Below are 21,753 nucleotides of genomic sequence, written 5' to 3' on the forward strand. Positions count from 1 at the left end.
CGCCGCTCTGTTTTTCCCTGTCATCCTATCCCTCCCTCACCTTCTCCCCCATCTGTTTTCTCTTCGTTTCCGTTTGTTCTAAAGTCACTCTCTCCATTGCTGTTCCTTATCCCTCCCTCTCTCCATCTATACTCTCTCCATCTCATTCCCTCCGGTGAGGGCTCTCAGGTTTCGGCTGTAACTGCTTTAGCGCGAGGGATAATGGTTTGTAATTCACTCCCAGCTCCTCTCTGCTGGTCAGGAGGCCCACTCATGTACAAGCAGAGAGGAGGAGTAATCAGTGTGTGTGTGTGTGTGTGTGTGTGTATGTGTGTAGAGAGAGGGTCCTGTGGATTTTGTATCACCTCTTCAGCTGCACAGCCCATGAGTGTGTGCGTGCTTCTTTCTTCCTGATTGGATTCATGCTAACATAAATGCAGTGTATTTGGCCTGATTCATGTACGTTGTCTGCACAAAACGTGCATGTGTTCATGGAGAGCTGGAACCCTTTCATCCACACTTCCTGACACTGTGTGTGTGTGTGTGTGTGTGTGAGAGAAAGAATAATACACGACCTGATGCTGTGTGGCGATCATCTCATACGTTACGTAACCCCATGTCAAAATTAAACTCCCTTTTCATCCAGAAATAATGAATGCACACGCACAAATACGCACCGTGCTACAATGCAGAAACTGGGAAGCAACACCCCCTCTGCCCCCCTCCCACTGTGGCACCATGGTGCAAGACTCCAATGCTCAACCTCCCCAGAGTATAAATAATAAAGGGGTGCCATATGTGTCTTCCTGTAAATCTAGATCACCAACTGTGGGCCTGAGGAGGCTTGGTAGGCCCAAGTTTGCCCGAGGGCCTCCAGGGTGGTGGGGTGGTTTGGATGGGGAAGGGCGGGGGGGTTGAGGCTAAACAGGACCAGGCAGACTGTCCACCGTGCAGTGCCTCACCTCAGGGCGACAAAAACAGAGCGAAGGACTGAAACTGCCTGGATAATCGGGCCAGTAGCATCTCAAACCACACTGCCCTGTTGCCCACCATAAGTGTGGTACAGCAGAACTGCACTGAGATTTTATTATTGAGTATGTTTTTGGGTTTTTTTTGTTGCACACATATACAACATTACAGCTGCTTTCAATCTACTGTGGATGGAATCTGCAAAACTTTTTTGTTTCGAAGATCACACATTTTTTGAAGCAGCTATAATTAATATTTTTATATTAACAGTAGATCACATAACTACGTGTTTGTGAGGATGTGGGATGCCTTTAGCGATGAACCCACAGAAAATGATTACCTGTCTCTGCTGTTCCTTTTCAGCTTTATAAATCTCCGTAGCCTCTTTCAGCTCATTGTGTTGCTTTTTTGCTGTTATGGTTCAGTCTCACAACACAGCTAGCACTACTCTCAGCCTCAGCAGGAAACAGTTTTTAGTGAAAAAGCTAAAGCTAAAGAGCCAGATACTTTGGACTGGGGTCAGTATGGGCACTCTGAACGGTCTGTAGTTAAGCAGCCCCATGCACAGCAAGCTGCAATGCACTGTCCTGACAGATTTCTGCCATAGCCAGCATTAGGATTTTCATCAGTTTGTGCTAAAGTAGCTCTTCTGTGCAAGAGGGCCACACACGGGGGTCAGCCATCACTCCCCACGCACACCAATGAGCCTTGGGCGCCCATGACACACTGAGGAATCTGAACAGATCTACATTTATCCACAAGCACCAGCTGAAGGACCAGATTTTGGAAACTGTCTTAAAAGCATAGAACCAAAACCAATCATACAGTACAGCACCACCTCCCACCTCCCCGGTCCATTCAGCTGCTCCACTGCGCTTTTGATTTAAGCCCCAAGATTTGTTTTCTTTCCAACAGTTAGTGAACTTATCAGGCTCTGACATGGGTGTGTTGCCACTGTCACGGTGCTGATCCTTCCCCCTGTTGGCAGCAAGGTGGAGAGTGGCTTTGTTTGTCGAGATGTGCTCAGCAATTCAATTTCACAGCTCTCTCTTGTCTCAGTGGAGAGCTGGAGGAGCATAAGGAGAGAGGGGACAGTAATTGAAAGGCAGTGGAGCTCATCCTGTGGCCTCTTCTTCTACGTTTTTTTTTTTCCTCTTCCGTTTGTGTACATCTCTCTTATATTTGTGTGTGCATGTGTGTTTGCCCTCTTTAATGTCACTGCTGTCATTACTGCTGCGGCATTGGTCTTTTTTGGACACTCCATGTAGTTTTCCACAAAATAATTTTATAAATTAAACTCGTCTGACATCTTGCTGTCCCTCCCTCTCTCAACGCTTTTGTAGGCAGCAGAAAGCTGTCGCAGATTTGTCCTAAAAATGTGTTTTGATCTCTGCCTTGCTTTGAATCAAAGCCCTTTACTTTAATCAATAATGGATTTACCTGTGTGACAGTAGATAAAATAATTTTAGCCACACAAAAGGTACATTGTTATATGATAACCTAGAGATATTAGATTTAGATTTGGGACGAGCCTTTCTTCAAGCTTTAAACAGGAACTGGAAATCTGTCATTTTCCAACTTTTCTTAGAATTGTTCCTTTAGTAAATAAAATCAGATATAAATATTACATCTGGGATAACACTATGAATACTGATTCATTTTAAAATATCTAATTATCCTATAAAATAGAGACAAAGGTCCACGAGTTTGTCATCGGCACAGATCTAGTTAGTTTTATTCTGTATTATATTAATTGTATTACAAAATAATGTTTGTTTCCACTGTTAAAGTGAGTTAAATATTTATTTCAGCCATCAAAAGCATTAAAAAAGAATCTTCAAATGAAAACAGCATAATAACGATAACAGCACTTTTTAAAATCATTCTTAAAATTACTTTTTTTTTTGGCTAGTCTGGGCACTGGCTCTCCCTTCGTTGTTTCACTGGAGTGTGAACCAACGAGGAACTTTACTGGACTGTAACTTTGCCTGAATGAATGTTTTGGCTGGGATTTTAGCCAGATTTTGGAGGCGAGAAGAGGGGGGGAGATAAAGAGAGTCACGCTTCATAATTCAGAGGGGATGGGAGATTATGCGCCATCTGTGTCCATATTCCGGTGGCCCTGTCAGAATTGATCCACAACCCCTGACCTTTTCGGATACTCGGAGTGTTTTCCACCCGCTCTGTCGTGCGTGGTTTGTTAGTGTGCAGGCCTGTGGGTGTTTGTATTTCTGTGTGTTTTGCGCATGAGTCAGCCTGCTGCTCACTAACCTTTCCACTGGATTACAAAGTGCAGGTCAGATACACACGAATAGTTTTCCTGTCCTTATTTTGTTGTCGCTCAAATCAAAGGTCAGACGTTTCTGCTAGAATCTGAGGTATTACAGGCACTAAATACAACCTACACAAACAGGCTGCATGAACGAAGTTAAAGGAACAGTCAGACTTTTTAGCTTATTTATTTTACTGCTGAGAGTTGTATTACTGAACACTAAATATGAAGCTCTAACTGGCAGGTAGTTATCCTATCCTAGCATGAAGAATAGAAACAGCAGAGACTCTGTGAAGTCACTGCACATGGTCAAGAACTAGTTAAACTATGTAACTCCCCATAAAACCAATACTTGTCCTTTTATATTTAGGTTGGTTTAACACAGAAAAAAGTGACAAGAGTGACACCATGTTTATTTACACTGAACGAATATTGGTGTGTCAGTCTCATGCTTTGTGCACACACTATCCTCCCAGCGACTCCGCTGCCATTAATAAATGGAGGGCTTCTGTCATTTCAAAAACAAAATGAAAAAATAAAAAAAAACGTTGTCTGTGAGCATAACCCAGCAAGCGATTATGTTGCCCCTCACAACGTAATTGGGAAAGCAGCAGTTTAGTTGTATATGAGCAGAATTTCTAGGAGACAGGGTTGCACAGATAAGCAGCTGGAAAAGGAGGTTTTAATGCAGTGGAAACACTATATCCATCCCTATATTATTACAGCACAGATGATTTTGTGCTGCATAATGGAAGAATTATAATGTGTCTAAGATACATCATAATACTGTATGTGCAACTGAAGAAGAGAAAAAAAAAAAAAAACGACGCATCACTTCCAATGGATTCACAGGTGTGGTGGTATTAGCTGTCCTCTCCACAAACTCACGATGGTGACGAATGAGGTAGCTAATCATTTTCTGTTTGTTGTCTGTGTACTTTATTTCCATGAGACAGGTGTCACAGATTACATAGTCTTCAACAAGTTTCTTTGGCCCATCAGTGTTACACAATCCAAAGTTGGTCCACATTCTGATTATAAAAGATGTCTCTCTGTCTCTCTATAGTTGTGCTAGATTTTTCTTCATCCCGGCATGTTTGTTAAATTGCTTTCACCCTTGCGTCCTTAATGTTAGGGCAGTCATGAAGAAGCCGTTGTCTGCTGAGCCAAAATGGCAGCAGAATAAATTCAGAGCACTATCAATACTCGGCACTAGTGTATCAATAACATATTACAGAAGGAAATAGCCACATCGATTTTATGCCCCATTGCATTTTGATTTTGGATGTTGAAGCTACTGTGGTGAAGAAATGGATGTTTCATGTACAGTGGAGTTCTCATCGTATGAATGCTGATCAGTTTGAATTATGAGTCCAGTTCTTGCTTTTTGATTCTGGAGAGCAGCCCCCCCTAAAAAATAATGGAAAGTTCGTGCATGTTGTCTCTGTCCATCCATCTGCAAAAATAAGGTCTACACAGTGTTTTAAGGTGGAAATACCAATCAGAGAGACTGTGTTTCTCGGAACTAGGAACAGACCCTGCTCGGTGATCTCATTCCAGTGTTACACTCTGGAGCTCTTGACCATGAACTGAACAGAGTGCTGACCTTTAGAATCTATTTTTGCTTTATATTAAATCTATTAGCTCAGGCAAAGATGTACCTCTTGCTCAGAAAATTACCGCATAGCCTTTTACCTCCATCCAGTTCTGTACATTGATGTGACATTGTGGGTTAAAGAGCAAAATAAACAGTTTTTTGGTTTCTGAATACTGGTCGCCATAGTTCAGGCCACAGGAGCAGGGAGAATTAATAGACTACAAAATTATATGATTCTTGGTATTTTCCATCTTTTTTTCTGCTTTGACATACACATTGATGCTTTTTGTTGAAATAGGCACAGCCTTCACATAAGCACAGTCGAAGGCCTCTAAGGAAGCAAATCAGCTGTGTGATGAGCTTGAACTAAATGACGATCTTACTGTAATTCTTGCCAGGGTTGGGATACTTGAATACAAAGTATGACATGAAAGGCCGGGAGCCTCGCCTCTCACATAGCACACATCAAAGAGCAGACAGGCGAATGACACCAAGCTTCCCTCTGATCCTCAAGGAGTCAAGAATGGGAACGAGTAGTTGACAGTGCTCCTCAAATTGCTCTGTCTCCCCACCCGAGCAGTTCTCCCGCCTCTTCTCTCCCAGTCTCACTCCTCCTTCTTAGCTTTTGTGATTTTTATCTTTCGTTTGATTGACTCAAGATTCTACCCCCCCCCCACACCCCCTCCAACTCCCTTCCCCGCCACCTCGTCACAGCTGGCTGAGAAGTTAAGGCCGTTAAGGATTAGTATCGATGTGATGAGCCCAAATTGTTCCGCTTTCATGGCGCCCTTGAAAGTTAGGGAGGTTGCATCGCAGATGCCTGCACATAAACTGTGCTTGAGAACACTGAGGCCAAAAAAAAAATAACCCACTGACGGCCAGTAAGACTGAGCTGAGGCCACTGTTCGTGTGTGTCAACAAGTATGTGAATTTGTGGGATGTCTAGGTAGTGCTAATGTGTTGTAGATTCCTGTCTGATTGTGATTAATTAGATGATGAGAAGTGTGCGCTGACAAGCTGCTTATCCTGATTAGAGAGATCAGCTTCCTGTGAGAGGCAGAACTAACGAGGCTCCTGAACCTCGACACCAAGCTTTCTTAACACATCTGCACCTTGCCTGCACTCTCCTCCCACAGCTTTAGTTTCCTGTCACCGCTCAGCTTCGAAATCAGCGGCTCCCTGCTTCTTACCATGCAGACACACCCGCTATATCTTTTCATAAAACCTGTTGTCGTTCCCAGTTTTAATTAGCTGGTATACTCATGAATGTCCTGAGTAGAATACAGAATAAACCTCTGATTTTTGTGCTAGGTTTGAGCATATTACAGTTAAATCTTGCGAGGCAGCAGTATTAGAGTCCAGCTCCTTTTAGCTCTGTTTTGCTGTCCATTAACTTCTTAGCAAAATATATATGACTATTTAGCTCTGACATCTCTGAGGCTAAAGTATAACTCTGCAGACTAAACAGTGCTTTTACAGAATCACTTCTATTAAAAAGTTGGACCACTTGTGCCTCTAAATGAATCACCGCTGTTTGAACACTCATGAGCTGTTCCATGTGCCACCATATTAAAACTAAATTGCTTTGTGGTTCTGGGGTTCAACAGTGGGATTACATGAATCACAAATGGGCAAAGTATTGACAAAATTATACAGTGAGTGGTAACATACACTTGAAACTTGTTCATAAGTTTGTAAGTTCAAATCAAAAGATATATACTTGCAATGGTCATACACAGCTTGGGGGGAGCTGAGCGTTCTCTAATAAAGAAAAATAAATACTTTTAGTTGTGAATGTTTACTCGCTAAATGGATCCAACTTGTACAATCCACCTCGCTCCCTCACTGAAAAAAATGTTTCATTGAATTTACTCAATTTTAATGTTGAAAGTGGTTGCACGCAATACATTCATCTAAATCTAGACATGTTTTTTAAGTTGGCAGTACTTAATATTTTTGAGTAATTTCAAATAAATTATGTAAGTAGTTTCAGCACAAAAATTTTGAGTATTTGTTACTCAGATTTCCTTAGTAATTCTAACTAAGCCCATGTTTAATTTACTTAAATTCATTATGTAATTCATATATTGTGGTTAGCTAATTTGTTATTGTGCTTTAAATTAAATTGCTTTATTCTACATATGTAAAATATTTTGATTCAATTCACAATTTTATTTAAAACAATCAAAATGCATATGTAGATGTGGGGGTGGCCGAGAAACCCTGTATACAACAATGGGTTGTGGCAGTCTGGAGCAATTCCCAATTCCATTTTATTTGAAAATAAAGTCTTGTTCAAAAACTCCACAGTAAAAAATGCACATTGGGTCAACCAGAAAGATAAAAGTAAGCAAAAAGGGGGGAAAAAATTCTCAAGTGCACTTCTCAAGAAGAATCAAAATAATACAGAACAAAAGAATTCACTCTAAACTGCTTTTCTGGCTATACTCTTAAAGTTTGGGCCCATGGCAGGAGCTACAATCTGGAGCTGTGTTCAGGAGCTGTGCTTCGCTCCTTTAGGCTCCGGCCACCACAGCCTCCTCACTTTTATACTGGTGGACTGCACCTTCTCAAGAAATATCAATTATCTCTTCCAGCACACTTACAATAATCCCAATACTAAATAACATATTATCAAATAGAAGTTCAGTTAAACTTACTTTAAAAACACATATTTCTTTTTAAACAAGATACTTATACAGGTCATTTCACCACAAAAGACAAAACACCCCTCCCACTCTACCACACTTGGTTTCTTCCCCTGTGAACCCCCCTATTTAACCAAATGGAACGCTCCAGCTCAGGTTTGGCTGTTCCTGGTCTGACAGAGGAAGAAGTGCAACAAAGGAGACAGGTCAACAAAATTTAAATTCAATAAATCAAATACACAGTCACAGTGTGACTTCTCTCCTTCACCCCCTCCTCCAAATGTTCATACCACACACATCACCACCAGCACTTCACACCAGGATCAACATTCTGATAAAATCTACCTGAGAAAGAGTGTGTAGCACATGTGCCTTACTTTAGTGCACGGGGTCTCCCTGTGACAGTAGCATAAAACAATTTAATTATTTTGATTCTTCTTGAGAAGTGCTCTTGAGAAATTTTTTTCCTCTTTTTTGCTTACTTTTGTCTTTCTGGTTGGCCCAATGTGCATTTTTTACTGTGGAGTTTTTGAACAAGACTCTAATTTTATTTTGTCAAATAAAATGGAATTGGGAATTGCTCCAGACTGCCACAACTCATTGTTGTATACCGGGTTTCTCGGCCGCACCCTACATATGCATTTTGATTGTTTTAAATAAAATTGTGAATTGAATTAACATATTTTACATAATGTAGAATAAAACAATTTAATTTAAAGCACAATAACAAATTATGTAACCACAATATATGAATTACATAATGAATTTAAGTAAATTAAACATGGGTTTAGTTAGAATTACTAAGGAAATACAAAAAAGTGACAAATACTCAGAATTTTCGTGCCGAAAGTGCTTATATAATTTATTTGAAATTACTCAAAACATATTAAGTACAGTCAACTTAAAAAATATGTCTAGATTTAGATGAGTGTATTGCGTACAACCACTTTCAACATTAAAATTGAGTAAATTCAATGAAACATTTTTTTCTTCTTTCTTCAACCAAAGGGCAGGTTTGTTTTCCAGCCAGGGATGTGAAAATTTTTTTATAAAAAACATTAAACATGGCTAAGCTACAAACCCCATTTGGTGAACGCAGCAATTAAAAATCCATTGCATTATATTGGACAATAATTCATCTTGGCCATGTTTCTCCTGATCAGACTTCCTGTTTAGAAAAGAAAATATGAAGTCTTTCCTGAAATGAAAATGAGCTGAACTCCGTCACAAAGAGATCTGCAGCAGATGGGTAGGCTCGTCTACAAATGTGTAAATTTGAGTTAAGGTGGTTTTAGCCTCCACTACTTTGCTGAATATAGCTTCTTCCTGCGTGTAGGAAGGCTTTCTCAGCTGTAGCTGTCTAGCTCATCTGTTTGCCACAGATGGCTTGTCAGTCATACACAGTCTCTAACTCACCAGAGATCCAAAATTTCTCAGAAAGTTTTGCTAAGCGTGTCCCTCTGAGTCATCCCAACTCTCTGTGTTTCTCTCTGATCATGGGTATTTCTCTGAGGGCTTATGGCTGTCTCCTATTGTCTCAATTGATGGGTGATGGACAGACCGTCCTCGCTCGCTCAGTGACACACGCAAACACACACACATTCGCAGGCCTGTGAAGCTGTGTAGTATTAAAAAAAAAAGCGATAAGTCCCTTAGCACACAACACAGCTCGTGGTGGAAGAAAAGAGGCTGACGGAGGCACAAAAGCATGCACTGTATACATACACTATCACACACTGCAATTTTGCTGTTGGAAACACACTAATCATGGGTACATTGTCTTCCATTACTGCGCGTCAGTCAGGTAATCAGGTGGCTGTTTCCATGAGTTCTCTCCTCATTAGCTCTCATTAGCGTTTTCCTCTCCACTCCACTACTTCCATGATCCTGATTATCTGTGGATCTGAAGTTGGCTCAACACGAACAGAGACTTCTTAAAAAGAGCAGCAAAGACACAACAGACCTCATTCATCAAGTGAGCGTGCAGCCAAATCCCATTATTACACTCAGCCTATTTTATCACAGATAATTACTATTTATCAATTAGCTTTTTTTTTTAATTCTAAATGAGGCATCTGCTGCATTAAAATCTGTGACCCCCCCACCCCCTCTGACCTCGCGAGCTGATTTCATTCAAGTCAGGAAAGACTCGCACGTTTAAGTCGCTCACATTTAAATGGAGCTCCACTGATGATTTTATGCATCCGGTTGAGTTTATTTGCATGTAATTCAGCATGTGAACAGAATAATTGTTGGCGTCAGATTACAGCGCTCAGGTGTAGCTTTTCTTCCCTGTAAGTGACTGGGGACAAAAGTCTGTTTGTGAAAATGTGTTTCAAAATTTAACCCAATCTCCTTGTTGAACTACAATGAAAGGACTGTATCACAAAGAAGGAATGTTGTACTAAAAAATCAGTAACTTTGGAAGATAGCCTCTTGATTTGAGTTAGTCAAACTGCTGAAGCCTCATAATAGCTTTGGCTGTACTTTAAACTGCACCTGTGCACCACTTTTACATTGGAATTGCATTAGGAAGTGACCTTTTCATGGCCAGTGATCAGTAACACTTTTAAATGTTACATATGGCCATGTGAATGATGTTTTAAGGCAGAATGGAAAAAGAGTGAGTCTATCTTTTATTCCTGTCTTCATTTACAGGCAGATATAATCACAGACTGGAATGCACATTCTAAAACAAAGCTTTACTGTTTCTGAGCCCACGCAACTCAGCACATTTCACCATGAAAACGTTAAAAAAACAAACCTAAAAGTGATTCTAACAGCTTATTGTGTTTCTACCACTCTGCACCGCTCCTGTGGATACAGGCACACATCGTTAGGACGACGCAGTCCTGTCGATGTTACTGTCACTGTCAAGATGTGATACAAACCACCAGCACAGAACATGTCAAAGTAATCGAAGCAACGCAGGTGGAGGCAACTGTGTCATTTTTGTAAATGACATGTATTTTTGACACACTGTTCACTGGTTTCTTTTTTTTTTTTTTTTATACTTATACTGTAACACCTCTATGCTTAATGCATTTATGTTTATATTTCTAAGTGGATTTGTTTTTACAGACTACACCACCATGCATCACTGCTTAAAACCATATCTCGCTACATACATGGTTCTTAGATGCCCCACCCAAAAACAAAATGAGCTTTTTTTGCATTATTCATTCCACATAACCCAAAGTAAAACCTGACGCTTCCCTTGATCTTTTCTTTGACAACTTTATTAGATCTGCACGCTCATTTTCATTGTGTCTGACAATTTTATCTCACTAACATTTTATTGAACCGGCAGTTTTTATTGCTATAAAAATCAAAGGCACAGTGAGCCACTAACAGCAGGGAGACGCTGTCGTTCCCTTCACTCCAGCATTCATATCTTCCCGTTTTACTCCATTGAACTAATTGGAAATCTAAGGTACGTACAACCTGTAAGTTTCACTTAGTGAGTGTTTGGATTCGTGCTCAGGCAAATGTGCTCTTTCGTGCGTGCGTTTCTGTACAGGCTGTGTGAGTGTGACTACATGTGGAAAAGTTTCCACAATCAGGCATTTTTAAGGACATCTCAGCGGTGAAATTTGTATTGGTTTCAACAATGGCATGATAAATGAGGGCCCGTATCAGCACTGATTAATGAAGTCTTCATTATCTCCTGTTTTCCCTCTTCTTTTCATTCTCGCTCTCGTCTGGTTTCATTGTTTTGCCTGGTTAGATTGCGCTGATTTTGTACTTCATAATGAGACAGGGAACAATGGCAGAGTACTTTTTCACTTCTCCTTCTTAGCAATACTTGTTCTTTTGTCTGCATCCCCAATGAATGACTCCTGAATGTCACTCCATTTCTTTTTTCTTCTCTCTCTCTCTCTCTCTCTCCCTCGTCTTCTGCCAGCAATTCTCATTGATTTTTAACTATGAATGGTGACTGGAATGAATGAGACCTTTCCATTTATAACACTGCTGACTTTTCACTGTATGGAGTTTGTAGACGGCTGTAAACCAAAATACCAGTTTATAAAACTTAAATGCTTTTGCATACGCGTTTTGAATTCCCTGACTAAATGTCAGATTTCACCAGTGTTGTGTGACTATCTGTCTTTTTGAGGGAACAGCGGTTGTAATGCTACATCGCAGTGTGAATATCCTATTAGATAGTATCTATTACAGAAATGAAATTACCCTCAGTTAATTTGATTTGGATAATATTAGGCTAATAAAAGTGTGCAGTGCACTGTGCTGAATAAGAATTGAGCAAGCAGAATTATACATTCATATAGCACACACCTGCAACCTCTGGATGTGAGACGGGCTGGATTTCAAGGTTTTCTTTTCTTCTCTTCCTTTGCTCTCTCTCTCTCTCTTTTTCCTTTCTCTGACAAACACTTGACACAAAAGAGTGCAGTAATAACAAGAGCCAGCCACGGTGCAGCGCCAACAAATTCATCACTACGTTAAATAGATTATTTTTGTCTGGCAGTGCAGCGCGTAAGCGACGCAATAATGGAATTACATACATCGCTCATCTCCACTGAAAGGAAAAAAAATTTAAAAAAATCAAAGTAATGCTTGAATGTTTTGGAGGCTTGTAAAATGAGAAGCAGGCCATTTTTCAGTGACAGTCATAAACAATGTTCTCAAGGTGTTATTGTGCCAGTGGAGACTATTTGTATCCTGTAAACACCTGAGAAAGAACAATGCGTGCCCTGCTTTTAAATGTTTTGGGGAAAATCCAAGTTAAGTCACACGTCCTTTGAGACAAGGCCAAATTGAGTCTTAAGTCAAATCACAAGTCTCCAGAAAATTGCTGAATGCTGGAAACTGACAAGACATTCAAACCTTTGCCGTGTTTATTGTGTTTTTCACATAATTGACTGTGTGGCTATACAAGGCCTGTCTGTTGCAATTATGGGATGGGTTGCCATGAAAGTTTGTATTTGTGGTTCCCAGAGGACGAATCCTACTGATCACCTGACTTTTGACCCAGGACCATCATCAGGTCAAAAGTTCACTTTGTCCAAAACTTTGGTTTACGACCAAATACCCGCAAAACTAGATTATTAATGACCTCAGGTTTATGATGTAACTAGAAAAACATACCTACTAAACATCAGTTCATACAACATAAGTTCAACGTGGTTGAACTTTTGCTACAACATAATATGACATAATTGAGGAAGATACTGCATCGTGATAACTTTTGTAGGTTGTGAAATTATAGTTTAACAAACCATTGACGAGTGCTTTGACAGGCATCTGAAACACATGAATCTGTTAATCCAGCTGGACTGGATCAACTTTCATGACTCACCGGTAGCATAAATAACACACACACCCCACCAGTGCAGCCCTCTGCGTTGTTTTAACACAGGGCTGTTTTTGGTCTGACTGGCCTCTTTTCCTTGTTTATTGTTCAAGGATTTTATCAGGTCAAACTGTGAGACTTAATTATTTTTCCCTTCACGAGTCAAACCTCACAGCAGTCAAGATCCAAACCAAATCTCACGTCCTGAAGTCCAAGTCTCGAGTGTCAAACATAGAGTAAAGCTGTGCTCTCATCTCACATTAGGCTTTTATAGATTCAACGTGAACTGCGGCCAGTGAATGTGTCCCTGCACACGTGTGCGTGTGTTTGACAGTGCTGATATCTGGATGCGGGCAGGCTAGTTGTAGCCTGTGCAGCCAGCAGAAGACGGTAGAACACACACACATGCACACTCTCATTCTCTATCATAAAACACAGTATTTTCACTGCCTGTCACTTCTCACCTATTGTACAGCTGTGTCCCTGTTGCCAGGAGTGACAAAACACCTCTCAGCACGACACACTTTTCATCTTTTTGTGTGTATCTGTAGGTCTCTGTGTGTGTGTTTCTCTACCTGTACGTGTGCATGTGTAAAATCCATCCAGCTATTGATTCATGCAGCATGTGGTACAGCGATACAGCGACACTGAGCCTGCCTTTTAACTAAATGATGTAAACACTTGCCGTTTAGCCAAGATGGCTGCTAAACTATTTCTTTTGCACCTTAATGAGATTAAGTGTTATTAAGCCTCCTGCATCTGTTCAATATTGGAGCTCTGCAAACTGTACGCGGCACGTTTAGCAATATTAGCTTTCTCTAATAAGGAGGTGCAGGGAAGAGAAGAGGGGGAGACTGGAGGAGGGAAAGGTGTGATAGGGATAATAAAAAGTAATAAATATGGGAAGAGAAAAAGAAAGGAAAGGAGAAGGGAGGAAAGCATGGTGAAGGGAAAGCAAAGGGGAAGAGATAGAGGAAAGCAAGGGTAATGACGGGGAAGCTGAGGAAAGAAAAGGAGAGGAGAGGAAAGTGAAGGATAAGCAAAGAAAAGGAGAGGAATTGGTCCACCTCTGTGTTGGCTTTGCCCTCAAAGCTACTGTACATGGCCATCCTACATCAAAGCCCCAGCCTAAGCAGCCACACACATACACACATAAATTATGCAAATACACGTATACATTTTGCATGTATACTTTATTTGCATTTCAAACATGCGCACATTTGTATTTGGAAGCTATTCAACGAAACACACACAAATAAGTCCTAATGTTGCTGCACTGCTAACACGGTCGATCCCTCGGAAGACGAGCTGAGGATGATCACCATTATTGATCCCGGTAGACAACTATACTCTCACTCACATACACACACTCTCTCTCTGTCTCTCTCTGTCTCTTTCTGTCTCTCTCTTTCATGGTGTATGAACACCCATGTGAAATTTATGCAAATATGTTCCACATGTAGTAACCTAGTTCACCAAGTAACCTAGCAACACTAGAATCAGCTGGTTAGAAGTGTGTGTGTTGTGTGTTGTGTGTTGTGTGTGTGTGTGTGTGTGTGTGTGTGTGTCCACCCCTCTGCCTGTCTCTCAAGTCTGTGATTTGCATCTGTGGACACAACTGCAGCGAGTAGCCATGAATCTGCAGCGTGTGGAGGAGTTTGGAGTGATATGTGCTGGGAATCAGTCTGGAAAAGTTGTAAATTACAACTAGAGCGATCCGTCACGCTGCATGATGTTAATTCGTGAGTTATCTCTTTGTCTGATTTCGTCTTTGCTCTCAAAGTGTGTCTTACTGTGATTTTTTTCCCTCCTTTCCCTGTAATCATCTGTCAGTCAAACACGAGTTTAGAACATCAAACATTTGTGTTTCAGCAGGGTTTTCTTTCTCTTTATTTTCTTTGAGATTGCAAGTTCATTCTTTATCATGGAAACAGCAGCTGATGAAACAGTCTCAACACAGTGTCCATGTAGGAGCTGTTCTTGTGCTTTCGATTGTATTACACTATCAGCAGAAAGACTTTGCACTGCTGTCATTTGAAGTTGTCACTTTAACAACCTCTCGATCATATTGGCAAAGTTTTGGCAAAGATTGTTGCTTGGCAGCAAGAGAAGTGTGTGTGTGTGTGTGTGTGTGCGCACAAGAGATAATATCAGTGAAAAAAATCAAACTGTATCATTCATGGCTGGAACTGAAAAGAGCAAACTGGTCCTTCTGCCAGTTTACAAACATGTTGGCATAGCTGAGAATGAAAGGGCATTCTTGACCCTGGAAACAGCAGGTGGCAAAATCATTTCCACACGAGTTTCACTGAGATCCTTTTTATTTCTGTTTGACCACGGTGGTTTTTACTGTTCATGCTAATTAACCTATACACTATACATTAGAACTTTAAAGTTAGAGACTGAAGATAAGATTTAAGATTTAAATTAAGATTTCAGTTGATCAGTGACAGATTTTCTTTGTTCCTTTGATATCCTCTGATGAAAAAAGGCCAAAAACAACCATTGTCTTGTCGAGGAGACCAGCCAGTTGAATGCCTTTAATGTGAAATGTTGAGTTTGCATTAGCAGTAACTTAATACAGCTTTAATACAGAGAGAGAGAGTTAACAGGAAACATTTAGGGCTGATATTATTGAGATAAATATTAACACTGGGTTACGTTCTACACTGTTTCCTCTGAATCCCTCGTGTGTAGGTAGAGGTTTTAAACCAGCGCATGGCGGACTCCACCATAACATCAGGTGATTTGATTTCATGAAATTCTCAAGGAGCTGTGAAAAGTGGTATTCAACATTATTACTCCTGATGAATCCATGTAAAATAATACAGTCAGATAAAGAAAAAAAACACAGGTTAAAAACCAAACTTAATGACAGCGGGAAAACACTTTGAGCTGTTGTTTTGTGTGTGTTCCTATATGTGTGTGTGTGTGTGTTTGTGTGTGTGTGTGTGTGGGTCTTGATTCTCCTCTGAGCTGCGGTTTCTGCATCTACCTTTGATTTTCTGTCAGGAGAGTTTGTAATACAACACAACACGAGCCACTTGAGAGAGACAGGGAGAGAAAGAAGGAGAGGAGGGAAAGTGGCAGAGAAGAGGGAGTGAGGGATAGACACAGAAGAAAAAAGAGGGAGCAAAAATTATGAAGTGACAAGCTGAGCAGGGAAGACGTGAATAACAGAAGGAGGAAAGAACAGGGATTTGCGCGAAAGGAGAGTCGTAAAGAAGGGGTATGAGAAAGGACACTTGGCTTCTGTGTGTTAGAAAAGTAGAGTGATGGCCACGTAAGAGTACGGGATTGAAAGACCAGCCCTCTTCTGCTGAGGGTTAAGGTTTACATCTAATGACTGACTCTCTGAATGAGCCTGTTATGCCATTTTCTCATTGCCTTTGATCTCTGTTTACTCCCATCTAATATCCCCGGCAATGTCCTCTCATGTTATCCAAGGTAGAGAGGGAAAATGCAGGCCAATTACAAGCGAGCAGCACTCTGCTAAGTGCTGTTGGTATTTTCCCTCTCATTAAGTCACAGTCAGGAGCCCTCTCAGGCTGTTTTCCGTGGTGTAAACATACAGCTTTATGCTAAATGTGTTTCTTTATCATGTTCACTGAGTCAAACTGATGGATGTTAGAAAAAAATGGGTTGTTTTAAATGTTTTAAAGAAAAAGGGCATGCACTATGACATTATGATTAACTTAATTTCATCATTTATACATATATATACATGTATATATGATAGATGTAGCAATCCCAAGCGATAGCAACATCAAGAAGAGCTAGAAAAGATGTGGACAGTGGTCCCCGTGGTAATCGGAGCACTCGGGGCTTTGATCCCCCCTAACTGAGAGAGAGGCTTCAGTAGTTTCCTTCTTATAGGAATGCTATGTTCCCTGTTCTTTAACTGTGGAACCATCATACACTATGTGGAACATAATATTTCAACCAGTTTAAACAGGGAGGTGGTTGTTTAAGTCATAATAAGACCCTGCAAACTTCTGCTCTGTGATCTCTCGTGCTGGTAAATCAGGACTATTCTGTCCAAGAAGCAAAGACAGAAATAGTGTGAAGTTGTTGGAATGCCACCAAACCTCTTACAGAAGAAGGGAAAACAGGGTCAATGGTTTGGCATACAAAGTGCTTCATTCTGCTGCACATCTAGTCTTTGATCAACAGTCAGTGTTGGTTTCTGTGAACAGGGTATATCTTCAGGTCTTTACGAGTATTCCTCCAAAACAGCTTGACCACATAAGTCATATCAGAAAACAGTATTATAGCAGCATTTTAATCCTTTTTTTAGTGGCCATATGCATTTTATACAGTGACTAATAATGCCATCCTGATGATAGAGCTGCGTGATAGATCAGACAACCCTCAGGTGCGTAATTTGGGAAAGCCATGACTGAGAATTGATGTTATATAGCTGCTACTCCCACCAAGCACAAGTTTGCACAATCAAGCCCTAAGTATCTTTCAGGTATGACAACTGATATTTCCACAGATGTTCTTGTGACTTTGAGAATATACAATAGTGTTAGCTTGTGCTCTTGAAGGCATTGTGGTCTTGTGTGGGTATTGTGCCCTTTTACTGTAGTTTGAGCATGAATTTTATTGTGTTCTGCCTCCACAAATGAAGTGCTGCTGAAGGGACAGGGGCTTGTTTAAATCATCCTCATCGCCAAATGTCAAAAACCTTCTGGAAGAGCTGCCTCTGCGAACAAACATGTAAGAGAAGGAATGAAAGCGAAAGAATGGAAGACAGAGGAGGAGAAGTGGAAGGAAAGAAAAAAGCAGGTTGTGCATGAGAATATGGAAAGGGTGAGAGATGGGAAAACAGGGCAAGAGGAGGAGGAGACTGGGAGAGGAAGATAGAGGAATTGCCCCCTAGGCCCTCTTCAATTTTGCCCTTATGATGGGAGCATATTTCCCCTGTGCTGTGGCCATCATCTCTCTCTCTCATACACAGTCGCTCTCATACTCTCTCTGCCTCTCACTCCTGCATTTCCTCTCAATCTTTCTTGCTGCATTTCTGCTGCGTTTCCCTCCTCTGTTACTCTTCACAGCTCCTCATAGGCATCTTAAGATACAGTCCATTGTCAGCCACTTTTACCAGCACATATTTCTATGTCCAGAGCGTGTGTGTGTGAGTGTACAGCTGCAGCGTACCCATCTGCACCACCATGTTTGTAGATTAACTTCTGCCAATTTCCACCTGAAAGCATCTTCATCCAAAATAGACATGAAAGCATGTACCATGTAAAAACAAACTTTATAGCCTTTATATTGTCTACTTTTCTTCATATTTCATTTCACTTATTCCACGTCAGACTCCCTCTCTATATGCACAAAGCTGATGAGCTGCAGCTGCTCAACCTGCCGCTGTGCTCATATTTTATGTGTCCTCTTTCACAGGTCACCCTTGAAATGTTCCATCATCCTTGATTCTTCCAGGATCATGACGGGTTAGCTACAGCATTCACCAGCCAGTCTGCCAGGGAAGCGTGTGTGTGTGTGTGTGCATATAAGAGAAAGACAGTGGAAACATGAAAATAGATCATTCATGGCTAAAAGCTGAGAAGAGCAAATCAGCCCTTCTGCCAGATTCCCAGCATGCATGTCTCTCTGGCTGGTGAAGATGGAAGTGCACGCCAACACACAGCCGAGCCAATCCTCTATTATTTCCCATTCCCATATTTATACATTTCACTATTGTCTGCCTCACTCTCCATTATGGGTGTGCAGAGCTCCAGTGGTTAATGGCATTTTTGAGGTCTACTGTACTGGCACATGTGGACAGATACCAGACTAATGAAAACTTTCCTATTGTTTGACTACAATTCTATAAGGGCTCTGAGCAGTTCACCTTCTCGTCTTCTTAAATGAGTCGACATATCTGCCCCTGACCACGTTGTAGCTCGGTTCATTGTATCAGCTGTCAAACAAAGCCAGTGTGTGGAACAATACCCACTGCCGCGCAGCGTTGGCCCGTTTCAATAAAAGCCAACACTGTGCCTGCCTTGTCCAAATGATTGTCTGCTATTGTCTCCCATTACTGTCTGGTAGCAAAAAACTATTTAAACTATTTAAAATAGTAATTCTTGACATTTTATATATATTCAGGGAATAATTGGACATTTTGGTAACTTATTTGCTTTCTTGCAGAGAGTCAGATGAGAACTAACAGTCTTTATGCTAAGCTAAGCTAAAGGACTGCTGGCCAGACACGAGTGTATCACCCAAAATCTGTAACTGTTACTTTAAATCCATGTAAGAATTATAACATAGCATGTATTAGCTCATGAAATATTTCCATGAGATATTTACTGCATTCTCTGAAAGTGAGGCCTTTTACCCTCAGCAGGTTCATTCATTCATGCTCCATAATAACTGGCACATTCACAGCTGTTTGGCCATCAGCTCACTGTTCATACTGATATTAATCCAGGTTTACAGCAGAGATGCTTCTCTCCATAACTCTTCTGATACACTCACGCCAGTTGCTCCCACAGATCCTCCACCCCAACCTCCTCCTTAATGTATGTGCAAAGCTTTTGTTATTGTTGATTTAACTGACTCTATTAGAGCCAGATCTCCTAAATCTAACTGTGCATAAGTGTCCCTGACTGAATTATTATCTCTGATCGTTTTCTTCTTGGATGCTGCAGTCTCTTTTCTCTATGGCTGAAGATTTGTCTTCCCATCGGACTTGTCTTCTGACGTTTTTTCATTGCCCTGCTTCTAGACAAGCGAAAACTAAATTTTAAGTGAGGAAAAGATATCAAAATACATTTACTGTATCATTACAAGAATTTCAGGAGGGTGAATTTACAGTATTTCACTGACATGGAACACCCTTTGACCCACAACTCGCAGAGACAGCAGAGAGCGGGCAGACGCAGCTGTTAGCAAAGTGGGTCAGAGCAGCTGGCATGATCACATGAATATTTAAAATGAAACAGCTCCAGACTGAAGCCTCTGTAACAATCATGTTGATGCCAAGCAGTATTAAACAATGACAGCATGTTGTACAGCTCCAACTCCCTACTGAGCAGCTACTGAATATTTCTGACTACTCGGAGAGGAGGGCTGACGTTGTCCAAAGAAGAACAGAACCGAATGGAAAGGTACAAAAGGAAGGGAAGTAGGTAGGGTCAAATCAAATAGTGGCAGTACACGCAGATATGAAGAGATCTCTGAAAAGATAGAGGGTAATTAATGGAAGAGGAGCCGAAGGAGCACCTTGAAAGTCTCAGTGTATTATTTAGTGTATAAAATATGTGTACATAATGCTGTAATACCTCAATTATCTGACAAGAAATGAAGAAGAGAGGACAGTGATGGATGACAGATCGGTCGAGGCCAAGAGATGAAAAATGGAAACAAACTTTGTAATTAACTCAGCACAGAGAAGTGCTGACAGGCAGAGAGCCAGACGGACTGACAGGTTAAAAAAAAAAGAAAAGAAAAACAAAGAAAGGAGGAGAGCGTAGGGAGAGAGAGACACGACTTGAAGATGGATGGAAGTAGGTCAGCAGGAGAGACTGAGAGGAGAGGGAGACATGTGGTGGGATGGATAGAGAGAATGAAACAAAGAAGACTGAGAGCCAACGTTCAGCTGCGCCTTTTCTACCTCCATCTTTGTCTGTCTGTGCGCATAGGTGTCTATGCACACACAAGCACACGTTCAGACAAGTGTGTGCATGTCACCGTGATTGACAGCTCCTAGCCAGCAGCCTGCTCCAAAGCCAAAGACTTCATAATAAACAGAACATGGTTTAATTTACTCCTCCAGGCAGAGCGGCGCTGCTCACTTTGCTGTCTATTCATAAACAGGGACACACACATGCAAGTGCGATACACTGCAAAAAATGTCTGTCTCAACAAGCTATGTGGTACAGCATGTTTACTTCAAGCTGGATCGTTGTTAAAATAAGATAAAATAAATCTGTACATGAAGGGACATAATCTGTGATTCTCAGTAGTTCAAAGTAGATTTTTTGCTAAGAAATCAGTATACTGTATAGCCTGTGTCCTTGGTGTTTAGGATTTAGTTATGTGTTTCAGTCAGTAGCTTGGTGGTGGAGAGTGTATTTACTCAAGTACTAGACTTAAGCTCAAATTTGAGATTCTTATGTTATTTTATATTTCTACGCCCTGACATTTCTGTGGGAATTATTGCACTTTTTACCCTAATACAATTATCACTGGAATGAACACGGGGAAGACACAGACTCAGGTACAGAGTTGGGTGGAAACAGACAAACCAACAAGCACAGGGAAAAGACAAGACTTAAATACACAACGCAATGGGCAACAGGTGAAACCAATTAGGGCGGGGCAGACAATCACAAATGGAGGGAAACAAGACAAAGACAGGAAGTAGCACAAGACAAGATACACAAGGGCAATGACTTCAAAATAAAACAGGAACTATAAACAAAACTTAACAAACTAAAGTTCAAAAGTCCACAAAAGAGTTCAAAACATAACAAAAGGGTTCCGAAAACAGCTCCTTTAGGGGCTAGTCATGACATAGTTGGGGCTCCTTGTTATGTTTCAGATGTGTATGCATTTCACATAGCAGTTTCACTAAAGACATATTTCCCGTCTAAACTTCTTACATGGTTTCATTTAAGATACTTCAAAATAAAAGCAAAAATTATAGAAAAACAAAAAAACAAATGAAAACAAGTGTTGCAGCACTTTGTCTCCATAAATATGCCCCGGGGTACAATGGATATTTTTTGCAGTGAAATGAACAGACACACACGCAGAGTCAGTGTGAGGCGGCCCGGTCCACCCAGGTGCCACGGCTGTCTGAAATCTGTCCACGGTGGGATGCTGACTTGGAGAGGGCCGTCGTCACGGCTACACCAATGACACGGCTGGATGTGGAGGGGCTTCTTGGGTGGCGGCTCTCATTCAGCCAATCAAGGCAAACAGGCCACGCTCTATTTAATGATTATCCCAGCATCTG

The sequence above is a fragment of the Toxotes jaculatrix genome, chromosome 13 (assembly GCF_017976425.1).
Source record: "Toxotes jaculatrix isolate fToxJac2 chromosome 13, fToxJac2.pri, whole genome shotgun sequence".
NCBI classification, from domain to species: domain Eukaryota; kingdom Metazoa; phylum Chordata; class Actinopteri; family Toxotidae; genus Toxotes; species Toxotes jaculatrix.